Source organism: Hesperophylax consimilis, chromosome 13 (assembly GCF_061612785.1).
Source record: "Hesperophylax consimilis isolate HC1 chromosome 13, BYU_Hcon_1.0, whole genome shotgun sequence".
In the NCBI taxonomy this organism is placed as follows: domain Eukaryota; kingdom Metazoa; phylum Arthropoda; class Insecta; order Trichoptera; family Limnephilidae; genus Hesperophylax; species Hesperophylax consimilis.
Window position 1 is genome coordinate 23,150,557 of NC_142848.1, and position 15,350 is coordinate 23,165,906.

A 15,350-nucleotide genomic window follows, 5' to 3' on the forward strand; every position below is an offset into this window, starting at 1 on the left:
GAAATATTTAAAGCGCATGCGCGATTCGAAAATTCAAGTTTTCCACCATTCGTTATTAGGGTCCAATTAGAATGACAAAGTACTGATTGACAGTGTTGCCAGCTCGATTTTTTAAATAAAGCCAGTTGGAGTTCAAAAAATAGCTTAAACCTTGTTTATAGTCACCCTTTGGCTCAAAAAAGGTTATTAGATAAGGCGCGTTTATAATAGGAATAAGCGGTAAGAATAGGCCAGTGCCGTAATTCGTAATATTTTAGATCTTCGTTTATAATTGGAATAGGAATAGAATAGAATACGCCTATAGAAGTGACTATGCCGCTGTCACATGGCTGTCACTTATCTAATGTCAACTGTCAACCGAGGGTAAAGTCTTCCTACATCTTAAGTCATATTGTTTTATATAAATAAATATTGAAACGATGAATTCATCAGACATTGTTGCGTTTGGAATGTTTTTGTCAATTCTGGGGCTAGCACACACCTCAATAGTTGACCCACAGTTGACGAAAAAATAAGGTAAAAACGACGTAGGAGTTGCGTCCAATTAATCATAAAATGAAGAAAACAGGACATTTCCACAATTTGTTTAAAGACATGGCGGCATTACCCAAAAATCAATTCAAGAAATATACAAGAATGTCGCAGATCAATTTCAATAAATTGTTAGGACTTCTACAACACAAATTAGTTAATTATATTCGATTGTAAAATAGTAGATACCATAGAGTATCGATCGAAAATACATAAATCTCAGTAAATATCTGGGAGTCGCTATATGCACAGCGACTAATCGACAGGGGGCGTAGCCAACATATCCGATCATACCCGAAGTGAAGTATAGGTATAAAAGGGACACTTTCTTTTGAATCACAAACCATGTTACACAAACCTAGCTTAGCCGCTAAACTACTTGAAAACTGGGATGTTTTTCTTGCCTTGACGCGAGCAGGCGCTATAAAGGGGGCACTTTCTTTTGTACCACAAACCATGTTACACAAACCTAGCGTAATTCTAAAAAGGTTTGTTTACATTATATTATTACAACGCCATTTCTGACGTTTCGTTTCACCGCCCACCGCGTTTCACTGATTTTGCAACTCGGAACAGCTCGGGTATGCTCGGATATGTTGGCCACGCCCCCTGTCGACTAGTCGCTGTGCATATAGCGACTCCCTAAATATCTTAGCTTTCTGCAATCCGTCACGTGAGTGGTTCATTTATGCCGTCACCGTAAAGGTGCCTGTAAACGATCAAATTTGTTTGTCAAATTTACGTGTTTGTCAAATTATTTGAACGTCTGCGGCCTTGTTTGATGTGCTTGTCAAACAAACTACGTGTTTGACGTGTTTGTCAGAAATTCTGATTGACGGAAAGTTTGAACGATATTTGACAACATGTTTGAACGTTTGTGGGGGTGTTTATCAAACAAACGTCAGTTTCGTGTTGCCATCACTATGGAGAGTGCTGCGTCATCGAATGTTATAAGTGAAAGAGACTTTTTATTACATTTTATATCCATATATCGCGATCTGCCGCAACTGTGGAAAGTAAAATGCAGGGACTATGTGGACAAGAATAAAAGAAACATAGGAATAAAAACAATAACGGATTTATTAAAAGTATTTCGCGCCAATATTACGGAAGAAGACGTGAAAAAAAAATCAGAACAATCAAAAACAATTCAGACCGGATACAATAAACGTCAAAAGACAATTCCCGGCGAAAGCTGTAAATAAATGAACTAATATTTGACAAACTTCATTTGAACTAGACGTGGGTCGTAACGTCATTTTCAAGAAACGTAACGAAACAAGTTTCTTGGTCGGCGTAACCTGTTTCAAAACGGTTATTTTTGTAACTAGTTATTTTCATTCACTTACCCGTCCTCGCGTGACAAATGTCAACCATGTACATGTGTTGGCCCCGCGTTTGGCGTGTCTCCCGAGTCGGACTAATTAATTAATTAGTTCCGACTAATCACGAATAATATACAATGGTTATTGATATTTACAGTTTATTTGCACGTTATATTTACTGTTTATTTACACCTTTTCATCGTTTTCACTGATATTTTTTTATTATTTACACTGTATAATTATTTGGTTGGTTTGTTCATTACACTTGTTTTGTTTGTTTGGCTATTTACACATAGTTTGTAAGTCTTATAATATTATAAAAATTATTTACATTTTTATTTTTATTTAATGACTAAAAGAGTTTATGACTCTAACAAAAATCTTTTTGGATCTAAATTAACATTTAAATACATCAATTGGGCAACTTTGTTTGTCTTCAATTGTGTGCGGCGGTTATTAATCGTGAGCCCTGTCTTCGTGAGCCCCGGTCTATCCTCTCTGCTTACCCTTCTATAATTACGGTCGTCACCCTCATACAAACAGATTTATTTTTTATTTATTTATTACATAAGATACATTTATAAGCAAAAATAACATAATAATATTTCAAAATAACTGTCAATATTAAAATGTGTACAAGTGTTATAGATAGAGCAACGAAACGCGTAGGCGACTGAAACGAGGACTAATGGTGATTTATATGCATAACATAACAATACCGCCGACTACCGCGTTACATTACGAAACGCGGCGTTACTGAAACGCGGCAGAGATTGGAAATACGCGGTCGCATGCGAAACGACCGAAACTAGTCTCACATATGCATAACAAATAACAATCCGTCCCGCCGACGGCGCCGACTACCGCGTTACGTTACGAAACGCGGCGTTACTGAAACGCGGTCGCATGCGAAACGGCCGAAACTACTTTACATCACACCCAACACCAAATAACGCATTTACAAAAATAACTACTTGTAATTTTATCGAGACTAGTTATTTCCGTTACATCGACGAAACTAGTTATTGTATCTAGTTACGTTAAATAACGCTCACTCCTAATTTGAACGTTTGCGGCCTTGCCAGGCCTTGCTCATCAAACACGTGACGAGCAAACGTAAAATTTGACAAACAAATTTGATCGTTTACAGGCACCTTAAAAGATAAAGTTGGACCATCTTTTCGGTTATTGCCATCTATTATAAACGGATGCAAAGGTTTCCTATCTTCCAACTTCTACGGCCTATTCTTACCGCTTATTCCTATTATAAACGGGCCTTTAAGCAGGACAAATCCGGAAATATTATTTTTAAAAATTTCCTCCCATTGCCTTTAATAATATTTAGCTATTTTATATACCGCCGTTTTCGTGAAAAAACCTCAAGGGCGCTAGTAAAAACACCTGTACAAATAAATTAATATGATACAATTTAAAAAAAAAAACTATTTGATATTACATACCAAACAACAACATATAATGTCGTGATTAGTTTCTAAGAACGTGCCATTAGTTAGGAACTAATGGCGAGTTCAGACAAAACGACAAAAATTGTACAAAATTTTGTTCAGATGTTTCAGTTTATATTGATATTGATTATCAAGATGGCGTCAACTGAAATTATTTGTGCGTGCGTCTCTATAATTTTTATTATCAGAAAAACGTCATATTTGGGTTATAAAATGTATTCTAAGAAGAATTGAATTAGGTGCATGTAATACTATTTTGAGAGAGATAGCTTTAAAAAATTAAAAGGAATCAAAATAATTTACTCAATGCCCTGGTTTTCGCAATGGATGAATACTGTGCTCCAGTATGGGCTAGAAGCGCCCACACTTCCATGGTAGATGTTCAGCTTAATGCCACAATGCGAACCATCAGCGGGACTTTAAAATCTACTCCTCTCCCTTGGCTCCCCGTACTTGCAAACATAACCCCGCCAAACATCAGGCGAGAAATTGCGAAGGAATACAAGGCGCTGCAAAAAAGCGCGGTACCTTTGCACGAAGATGTCGTCTCCCACCCGGTATGCTGCTTGAAGTCCTGAAAGCCCTTCTGGGCGGAAGGAGAGAGGCTCCTCCGATTATCTCTCATCCCAGAAGATAGGTGGAAACTTGAGTGGCAAACGGCCAACGTGGTAAATGTCCATCTCATACAGGACCCCACCGAGAGACAGCCTGGGTTCTCATTGCCTTCCAAAACCTGGTCCGCCATCAATAGGTTAAGGTGCTCCCATAGCCGCTGTGCCCACATGATGCACAGATGGGGCCTTAAAGATTCGGCGATGTGTGAATGTGGTGCGGTGCAGACCACCGAACATGTGGTCAACGAATGCCCGCTCCATTCATTCCCTGGTGGAATTGATGAGGTTCACATGGCGACGCCTGAGGCCCTAGAATGGCTCGCAGACCTAGATGTCCCCCTCTGACCCCCCCACCATACGAAAGAAGAATAAACCATTCAGCTAGTTTCATATAAATAATTCAGAATTTATATTTACGAGTAAATAACATTATTTGATTTATTAATCTTATCGATCAACTTAATATGTCATGTTTTTTTTAAAATTAATAAATAAATAAATTACTACTGGAAACAACAATTCATGTCGGGGGAAATGTAAATACATGCACAAAATAGGTTATTTATTTGGGTTATTGAAAGAATTTAAGCATGTTTCCCAACCTTCAAAATTAACTCGGAACGCGATTGAGAAAAAATGGAACTTTAATGCATCTTTACCGTCTCCCCCGAAATACATACTTGTTTCTTGTAGTAATTAAGTTGAAACCAAGTTTTTTTTTTAAATTTTGCGTACTAAGTTTGTAGCGGAATTCGACAACTTTACCCTCATCAAAAAATAGTTGAAATAACATTGAGATATCTGACACTGGGAGCAGGGGCGGCTCTTCCCTTAGGTCAATTGGTTTTTGATCCCCCAAAAGTATAAGACAACAATAATAATAAATGATGTGCATCAAAAACAACTGGTCTTATTCTTAATTTATTTAAATGTACTGCTAAATAGCAGGGCTGCAAGGGACAGTGGCGAGTGATGAGCAGTGACATCTATTGTCACAAGTACATGCGATTCGCTAGGTCAATTTAAAGAATGTCCACAGCTTTGGCATCTTCTATACCTATGCGCGCCATAGAATAAACGAGATGGCACTATGCCTTTCGTCTAAGTAAAAATTAGGTTCCGAAGAAAGCTTAGAGACGCTTAGGTCATGGCCGTGAGGAAGACACCATGATGAATATTATATGTTTTAAAGAGATTGTGACATAAACATTGGTCGGTTTTTCATTTTACACGCTTGTCGTGTGTGGAACGATGGTTGTTTTTCAATTAGACAGTTCGGGAAAGGTTTGGAATAATTCTTTATGTTATCGATGTTGAATGAAGCTGAAAAATGAAACAAAACAAAAAACGTTAAAGATTATTGTCAAATAAAATGGCAAGTCTAAATTTAAATGGAATTGATAAAAGTCGCATCGCTTTGCACCATGGAACCACCATACTTTTAGCTTCCACCCAGATCTTTGGATACTGCTGAAGGGTGTTTTTTTTACTATTTAATTTGTTTTATGGTGTGCACAACTAAATTAAAATGTAACCTCTTTAAAATAATTTGCAGTAAGTAAATGGATTGTGTAGTTATTTGCAATTTACTATATTAACATAATGTGTATAATGAGTCGCCGACTCATCGTAGAAATTGATATTGATAATAATGTATGGGCATTTTTCACAATATCAAATAAAGTGATTAGTCAGCCGCCTCTGACTGGGAGTTTATTTTCAAGTCTCCACTATTTTTTGATTTCATTACTTTTTTATGTGAAACTGCAAAAGAGCCCCAACTGTAGAGCCAGTGAGACTATGGCATCCCCAATTTGGGTATGTTGTGAGACAGAAGGTAGTGGGGAGAAAAATGAGATGGGAGAGAGGAAGGTGGAGAAGTAACTGGCTGTTCAAATCTGGTCACCAAATACGGCTAAAGCCATTTCAAACAACATTTCAATTCTGAATATAAGTATCTTCCACTCTGGAAATACACTAATCCTAAATTCTTCTTGTACATGGTTCTGATTGTTTTAATTTTATTTTCTATGTCTCATTTCGAAAATAATATTATATTATTCGCATTTTTGTTTTTAAATATTTCTTGTTTTTGATCCAAAGACAGGCATCGCTTTGGTAGAGAACAATAAACCTGAACATTATATCATCCGACCACTAGACATTTTTTCATGAAGATGCCATGTTCCTAAATATAAGTTTCTTTCGCTAAAGGACGCAAGGAATAAAAATTGCATGTTGATTCAGTGTAAAACTTGAATCATGACTCACACTTGAACAGCAAAAGTAGACAACTTTAATTCAACATTACTTCAACTTTAGTTGCTCAATTAAAAACACGATCAATTCTGTTGAAAGGGTGTTCACACTTGTCGATTAGCTTTCAAGTGTCAACTGAGAGCTGATCAACTAAAATCGCCGAAAAAATAAATCCAATCGCAATCGCCGTCTGAACAGGGTATAATTTTGACTGGGCCATAATGTATTCACGCCTGTATTGCAGATTATCCTCGAAGTACATTGTACTCGTCATATTACTAAATATCACTGTGCACAAATCCAATATCCATGTATACATTATTTCTTCTGCTCAGAGTTCTGCCAAATTGTGCTTACCTAATATGCATGAATTAAATGGTAATAACGTTTCTTCTAGCGTGTAATATCAGGAATACCAACATCGTTATAAATACCGTTGACAAAAATTATTGGAAATGTGAATTTTCATTATAAGTAATTAATTTTTCTTTTTTTTTAAATCGGATTAAGCGTAACGATCCTGAATATTTACCATATTTATTAGTAGAGATTTCACACTACAAAATTTTCTTAAATCTTCATCCAGACGAGTGATGAAGTATCCAGTTATCAGTGACTGACCGAACCTAGATTTTCAGTCGAAACCGAATATAGGCTTCGTTCTAGTTTCGACCCAAATCGAAATTTATTTAAATAATATACACCATATACCTTGACAATAGTCATCTTAATAGCCATATAATAATGATAAATTTTGACAAAATAAAATATTTGGAAAAAAGATTTTTAAGTTATACATGCACCCTATTTAATTTTGGCTATGCCGAACGTGATCCAACACATCACGAGTGCAGGTTTCTACCTATAACTACTTCAACAGATTTATTTTTATTAATTTCAACACCCTTTTTGTTACCATCGATTCAAATAATAGGATATCCAAAAACGCTTTTACCATATTTATTAGGAATGAGCGACGAATTAAACAAAACACTGGGCTAATACGGCATATTATTTTACAATATTTAATGATATCAATATACAACTATTTTTCAATTTATTAATTAAGTATGTTATCAACTTTTGAACCCTCAAAGAATTAATTTTTTTTTAAATTTTTTGAGCTAATTACTCTATTTTATTTATCTCTTTAAACACTTGACGTTTCGATGCGAGGTCACCTGTAAGCGGCACTTTTCCATTGATACTTGTTCGCAAGACATCTGCTGTAACATAGTATAGTATACCCGGTCGGTGGCTGAGTTGGTATCGCGTTTGGCTCTCACCCAGGCGAAGTATGTTCAATTCCTCAGCTGGCTAAGTCCTACATCACAAAACAAGCAACATTTTTCGCTTACTGTGGTGGTAGTAGGTGATTTTCAAATATTGTCAGGTTATTCGTAACCCGGGTTTTTATTTAAAAAAATTATATATACATATTTTGAAATACTGCTCTTCAACTTAATAATCAAGAAATCCAGCAGGATACAATATTAAATATATAAACAAACTGTATTCATAAAATTTTATTAGGAAATAAAATGACGGAACATAATTTGTTTGGAATGTTTAAAAAAAGTATTTTTTTTTTTACATGAAATGTATTGTACTTTATAAATCTTCTTTTTTTACAAGAACTTATTTAGCATAAAACTGAACATCAATACATCCAACAACAATAAATGTAATTATTCATGATAAAATTTTAAAAATCACACATTATATATTTATGATCACTCGTAGATCACAGATTAATTGAACTTAAGAAGGCACAGAGTGAATTTTTTTAGCTTAATACTTATACTAATAATACACTTTTATCAAAAATACAAAATGCAACATCGTAATGTGCCTACATAATTATAATTAAATGTAACTACGATAAGTAGTATAAAAATACAAAATGCAACATCATAATGTGCTTACATAATTATAATTAAATGTAACTACGATAAGTAGTATAAAAATACAAAATACAACATCATGTGCTTACATAATTATAATTAAATGGAACTACGAAAAGTAGTATAAAAAGGAATACATGGATTACTGACTTAACAGCAACATACAAATAATAATAACGTAAGAAGGCACCTACTCTATAACCCTTCAGGCCTCTGGCGTATGTATTGTTAGCAGCGCATTCAAATACTGCCGCCACAGTGTTTAGTTCACCAATTGGCCGCCAGAGGCGCCACTCTCATCACTGTCAGCCAATCAGGCATCTACACTTCGCGAGTGGTTCACAGTATGGCCGGCAGAGGCGCTACTGGTTGAAGGCGAGAGCGACTCCACCTCCACCTAGCGGCCACCCGCGGGACGAGCAAGGATGGCAAGCGGCTGAGACTTGGAACAGCGCAATGCGCGATATAACCTTACTGAATATTGGATGTTATTATTGTAATAGACCGTGAAGACAATATAATATTTCATCATAACAATTTACTTAGCGTTTTATTATTGCTAACATCAGAAGTGGGATTCGGAAAAGCGTTGGCTTTTAGTTAATTCGCCTGACTTGAAATATCGTGTTGTGAAAACAATGCAGCGTGCGCCATTGCGGCATTCACGAGTTTTTGTTTACCTTTGGTACTGATACCGGTGACTGTTACTTTTGTTGTGATAATCTGCATATCAGCGTGAAATATTTGGACTACTGTTGTGAATTTACGTAAATATGCCGCGTAATTACAGTGATGAGTGATGACAGTTTGTTAGGGCGGAGGAACGCTTTACTCATAGCTTATGTTACCGCCGAAATTTCATTGGAGATTTCATTTTTATATGGTGCGTGAAAATTCATTTGTGATTCAATGGATTCTCCAAGAAGACCTTGCCCTTTCGTATTTGTTTCGAGAGCCGAACTTCACGATGATCGAAGAAATTGTCAACCGAGCTGTCAAAACGAAGTCGCTATCTTTTTGTGCTGGGCGCATAACCTGAAATCTGGAACAGGAGAAGAACTGGAGAAGCCCTCCTGAGGGCAAACATATAGCACATGGATATTATTCTCGAGGGCGGTTGGTGAAATGTTCGAAACCTCAAAATGTTTCGAAATTCAGTTGATAAAAGTTGACGCGGCGGTAACGAAACCTGATCCTGGTACCTGATCTAGCTGCTAAAAAGGAGACCAATTCGGTGACTTGCCTGTTATGGATACACTGGTCACAAGCGGAATGAATGAAAAGTGCCGATCAATGTTAAAGGAAATATGTTTTCGAAAATTAAAGCCCGTTAATATGTGTGGCGACAAAGAGTTTTACATCATGTCGACTGTCAAGTCGAAATCCTGTATTATGGTTTGAAGATGTTCAAACTGGTTTGAAATGGTTGGGAGATAATCGAAACCATTCGATGCTGTTTGGAATGATTCGGAGATAATCGAAATGATTCGAAGATATTCGAAATGATTCACACCCAGAAATGCCAGGTGTGGCATCCTTTGGATTCTTCACGATGAGAGTGGACATCGAGATGTTTATCAAACACTGGCTACTGTCCGGGACAAATACTGTTTTCCGTGGATGAGGAATGTTATCACAAAATATGTGAAAACTTTTAAATGTTTGGTTGAGAAAAGTGATACGGGTCAAAAGCCCGGGATATTGAAAAAAATGGAGATATCTTTTGCCGATGTGTTGAGCATGTATCAAGATCAATTTATTGTGACCCTCCGTGAAGAGACTGGATGGAACACAGCGTGTTATTGCTCTTCGGGGTGGCTTCACAAAGTACAGCCCATTAGAGGCGGTGGCAGAAACAAATATGAAAAGTGTCGTCAAGGCACTTTCGGCGATGGCGTGCCATGGGAGCTTTTGACAAGTATCAAAGGCGGCAGATGAAACGGTTCAACTCGAACCGATTCATTATTTCAAGACTTTAGGGTCATACGTGCAACTGCACGGAAGCTTTTGATGAGTATCAAATGCGGCAGGTGAAACGGTTCAACTCGAACCGATTCATAATTTCATGATCTTATGGTCATTCGTGCTGTGGCACGGAAGCTTTTGACGAGTATCAAAAGCGGCAGGTGAAACGGTTCAACTCAAACCGATTCATAATTTCATGACCTTAGGGTCATGCGTGCTAAAGCACGGTGTGGATAAATAATCTCACGTATGCTGGTGAGAGGCAGAACCTTACGGTTGTACGTGCTGAAGCACGGTGTGGATAAATAATCTCACGTAGGCTGGTGAGAGGCAGAACCTTACGGTTGTACGTGCTGAAGCACGGTGTGGATAAATAATCTCACGTAGGCTGGTGAGAGGCAGAACCTTACGGTTGTACGTGCTGAAGCACGGTGTGGATAAATAATCTCACATAGGCTGGTGAGAGGCAGGACTTTAACGTCATACGTGCTGAATAATTGGAACATTTTGATGTGTATCAAAGGTGGCAGATGAAATGGTTCCACGTGAAACTATTCATGAAACCCTCATATCGTTTTGGCGATACGGTTTTGATCAGGATCTCTAGAGGAATTCCTGGATGATAAAAAAAAAAAGTTGAACGATTGGTTTCGGAGCTTGCCTTATAAAGTGGATGAAGTCTTGCCGAACGATCGCTTTGACGTGTTGGGTACCAGACCCAACGGCAGCACTCACAGAGTGACGGTCACATATGAGAATATGAGGAATTGGCCGGCTGAACAAATTTCGGAGTAACGGTCAGGAAGGGCGAACAGTAAAATGTTTTCGTCAATACCGTTGTGGAGCTGAACAAGTTTCAATCAGTCTAATTATTATTTTATTTTTATTTCAGCAACTGCTTTGAGGTCAAAGCAGTGGTCAGTATGGCCGTGTTAGCAGCGCATTCAAATACTGCCGCCACAGTGTTTAGTTCACCAATTGGCCGCCAGAGGCGCCACTCTCATCACTGTCAGCCAATCAGGCATCTACACTTCGCGAGTGGTTCACGGTATGGCCGGCAGAGGCGCTACTGGTTGAAGGCGAGAGCGACTCCACCTCCACCTAGCGGCCACCCGCAGGACGAGCAAGGATGGCAAGCGGCTGAGACTTGGAACAGCGCAATTCGCGATATAACCTTACTGAATATTGGATGTTATTATTGTAATAGACCGTGAAGACAATATAATATTTCATCATAACAATTTACTTAGCGTTTTATTATTGCTAACAGTATTGACCGTTGCATTTCTCAAAAAAAAATTCCCAGGATTTGTGTGTACTTCTGCTTCTCTATAAAATGCAAATAAATGGGATATTTCTGAATGTATCCCAAAAAAAACTGTTTTTGAAAAGTATATGCTTTAAAATTCTATTATAAGTAATAAATATATAATTTTTTAAATATTGAAATTTTTAAATGAAACATAAAAAAAGTTATAAAAATAGCTTTTTTCCTCTAAATATTAAATTAATGATAATGAAAAAGTATTTTTTTTTTAGACAAATGTATTTATAACATTATTGCCACCTCACTTTTTTGTCACTTCATGTAAAAATAATTTATAAAAATTTCACAAAGTTTCATTAATTTTTTCTCAAATTAAGGTAACCTTTGGCTTCATAGAGTACATTTAAAGAGTGTACATTTAAATTATTTTGTGGTTAACTTCTATATTTAAATATTTTTTCTTTCCAACAATGTTTAGTTCATATTTCTAAATATGACGGTAAGGGAGACACAACGATTTCTATGGGAACTGTTCCAAAAAGCAAACAAATTGACTATAGATAATAGCTGTTTGTTCCAAAAACCGAACAAATTAACCTGAGGAGTTAATAATAATTACATACTATGGACGAATGAGAGCCTACTCGAATTTTGGCATACTTGGAATCACTGGCAACCTTTGCCATATGTCAACACCGGGCGAAAGCACATAACGCAGCACGTCATAGCTCACAGAAGCTGACACAACCACAATTACTTCTCTCACTGTCTTTATTACAAAATTCATTCTGATTAAGCAATGTATCAACATGTTAGGCAGATTTCCACTAACTAAAAAAACAAAATATCCATGTATACATCCATATTAATTATTTATTTTAAACCTACATAATTTAACCCACATATACACCGTCTGCAACTCGGTGGCTCAGCAGAATCTCATTAATCCGGCGCTATGTATTTTATACCTTCCAGAAATTTTCCTCACATGTACATGATTAAACAACACATCAGTTATCCACAAAATTCCATTCATTCAAATATTCCACAAACCCATAATAAGGAACTTCAGTGAAATTTATAAGGCTTCAAAGAAACGTTAATATACGACAAGCCGATTCTGAATGTACAAACTTTATTATGCATATAAACGTAGAACTTACTTATTCAAACGATTAGAATAATAGAAATAATATTTGTATAATTGTGAAAAATCACCTTAAACTGCAAGACAGCCTTGTGATTGGTTGGCGGGTTTTTACTGAAACTGTTGCTCCCTCACGGGTCCATAAAGAATAAAAACCGCAAGCAAAGAATGTTAGCAATATTACAGCCCCATCAAATTTTATATAGTGTCGAACTAGTGAGGTTCTACTGAAATATTTAGTATATATCACAAAACAGACAGCGTCAGTGGGAATTATTGGTTCACCTATTGTGCTTTGGTAACTTAAATAACGAAAATATGGTATCTAAATCAAAGGATTAATTCTCTGAAATAGTACTTATAGCAATATTTTAATTAAGTTGTTTGAATTCAAAAACTCATTTCCGGTGGGTTAAATATATTATGTTAAGTACACTTAGGATTTAACACTAAATAAAAAAAATATGGAAAACCATCCTGGCGGTATAAAATTGTGTCAAAAAGTATTCCTAAGCACCAAATCGTAAAACTAAAACTGCCTAAGCATTTGGTTTATCAATGATAAAAATAATACATATTACTGTTCAGTCAAAATAGTATGTGTTACACATACACAGTAAAAACTTAAATAAAAAAATACAATATATAAAAAAGAGTTTGCGTTAATACAACATTATACTAAGGCACATGTATCAACAGTATAAAATGTCACTTGACAACATTATTATTACAATAGCGATGTGAAAATAGAAACTGGAAAAAAGATGGATTAAGTGTTGTTTCCTCTCATTTTCTAGCCTGAACTGAATTCAAGCCATGCATAATTGAAGTGATGAGTCCTCAAACTTAAGAAAAATAAATTGAGTTACTGACTTATTTACCGTTGTAAGGTATTTTAAGGTAAGCAGACACATTTTAAATGGATTCCTTATTAGCGGTAGCCCATCTTGTAGTGTTTCCTATACTCCTTTCATCATGCCCATACTGTAATAAATCTAAATCTAGTTATTAAAACAGAGAAAAATATTCATTTATTAATAGGAATAACTTATTGAACCTTATAAACCTCATTGTAATACTAAGGACGGGTTGTTTCGGAGAATTTGAACAATTCATCAAATTTCAACATTCGTTTTCGGGTTCTGTGAAAGTCCTATTCAAGTTCTGTTATTTTATCATTATAGGCTAGTTGCTTGACAAAACTGAAATAAAAACAGAACTTCAAAAACTCTTTCACAGAACTTGAAAATGAACTTTTAAATTTGAAGAATTGTTCAAATTCTCCGAAACAACCCATCCTTAATCATTGAACCATTTGACCGGTCGGTGGCTGAGTTGAGCTGAGTTTGTGTTCAATTTCTCGGCTGGCTAAGTCCTCTATCACAACACAAGCAACATTTTCCACTTACTGTGGTGGCAATAGTAGATTTTTAAATTTTATCAGGTTGTTCATAACCCGGGAATGTTTGTATTTCTTTAAAAAAAAAATTATTGAAGAAGAAAATATGTTTTAACAACTTTCAATCAAATGTGAAACGGGTAAAAATACAAATTAAAAAGGTAACGGTCGTAACTGGGACTTGAAACCATATCCTCTAGCCCTCGGTCATTTTTATTGATATCATATTTCAATTTAAGAATAACTAACACTATCCTCAAGTAATTCCCATATTATCTTCTTTTGTTGGTTTTAAAAATGTAATATGATATAATTCCTAAATAACACAGAGCTTCCTCTGATGATGAAATTGTAATATGATATAATTCCTAAATAACACAGAGCTTCCTCTGATGATGAAATTGTAATATGATATAATTCCTGAATAACACAGAGCTTCCTCTGATGATGAAATTGTAATATGATATAATTCCTGAATAACACAGAGCTTCCTCTGATGATGAAATTGTAATATGATATAATTCCTAAATAACACAGAGCTTCCTCTGATGATGAAATTGTAATATGATATAATTCCTGAATAACACAGAGCTTCCTCTGATGATGAAATTGTAATATGATATAATTCCTGAATAACACAGAGCTTCCTCTGATGATGAAATTGTAATATGATATAATTCCTGAATAACACAGAGCTTCCTCTGATGATGAAATTGTAATATGATATAATTCCTAAATAACACAGAGCTTCCTCTGATGATGAAATTGTAATATGATATAATTCCTGAATAACACAGAGCTTCCTCTGATGATGAAATTGTAATATGATATAATTCCTGAATAACACAGAGCTTCCTCTGATGATGAAATTGTAATATGATATAATTCCTAAATAACACAGAGCTTCCTCTGATGATGAAATTGTAATATGATATAATTCCTAAATAACACAGAGCTTCCTCTGATGATGAAATTGTAATATGATATAATTCCTAAATAACACAGAGCTTCCTCTGATGATGAAATTGTAATATGATATAATTCCTAAATAACACAGAGCTTCCTCTGATGATGAAATTGTAATATGATATAATTCCTAAATAACACAGAGCTTCCTCTGATGATGAAATTGTAATATGATATAATTCCTAAATAACACAGAGCTTCCTCTGATGATGAAATTGTAATATGATATAATTCCTGAATAACACAGAGCTTCCTCTGATGATGAAATTGTAATATGATATAATTCCTAAATAACACAGAGCTTCCTCTGATGATGAAATTGTAATATGATATAATTCCTAAATAACACAGAGCTTCCTCTGATGATGAAATTGTAATATGATATAATTCCTAAATAACACAGAGCTTCCTCTGATGATGAAATTGTAATATGATATAATTCCTAAATAACACAGAGCTTCCTCTGATGATGAAATTGTAATATGATATAATTCCTGAATAACACAG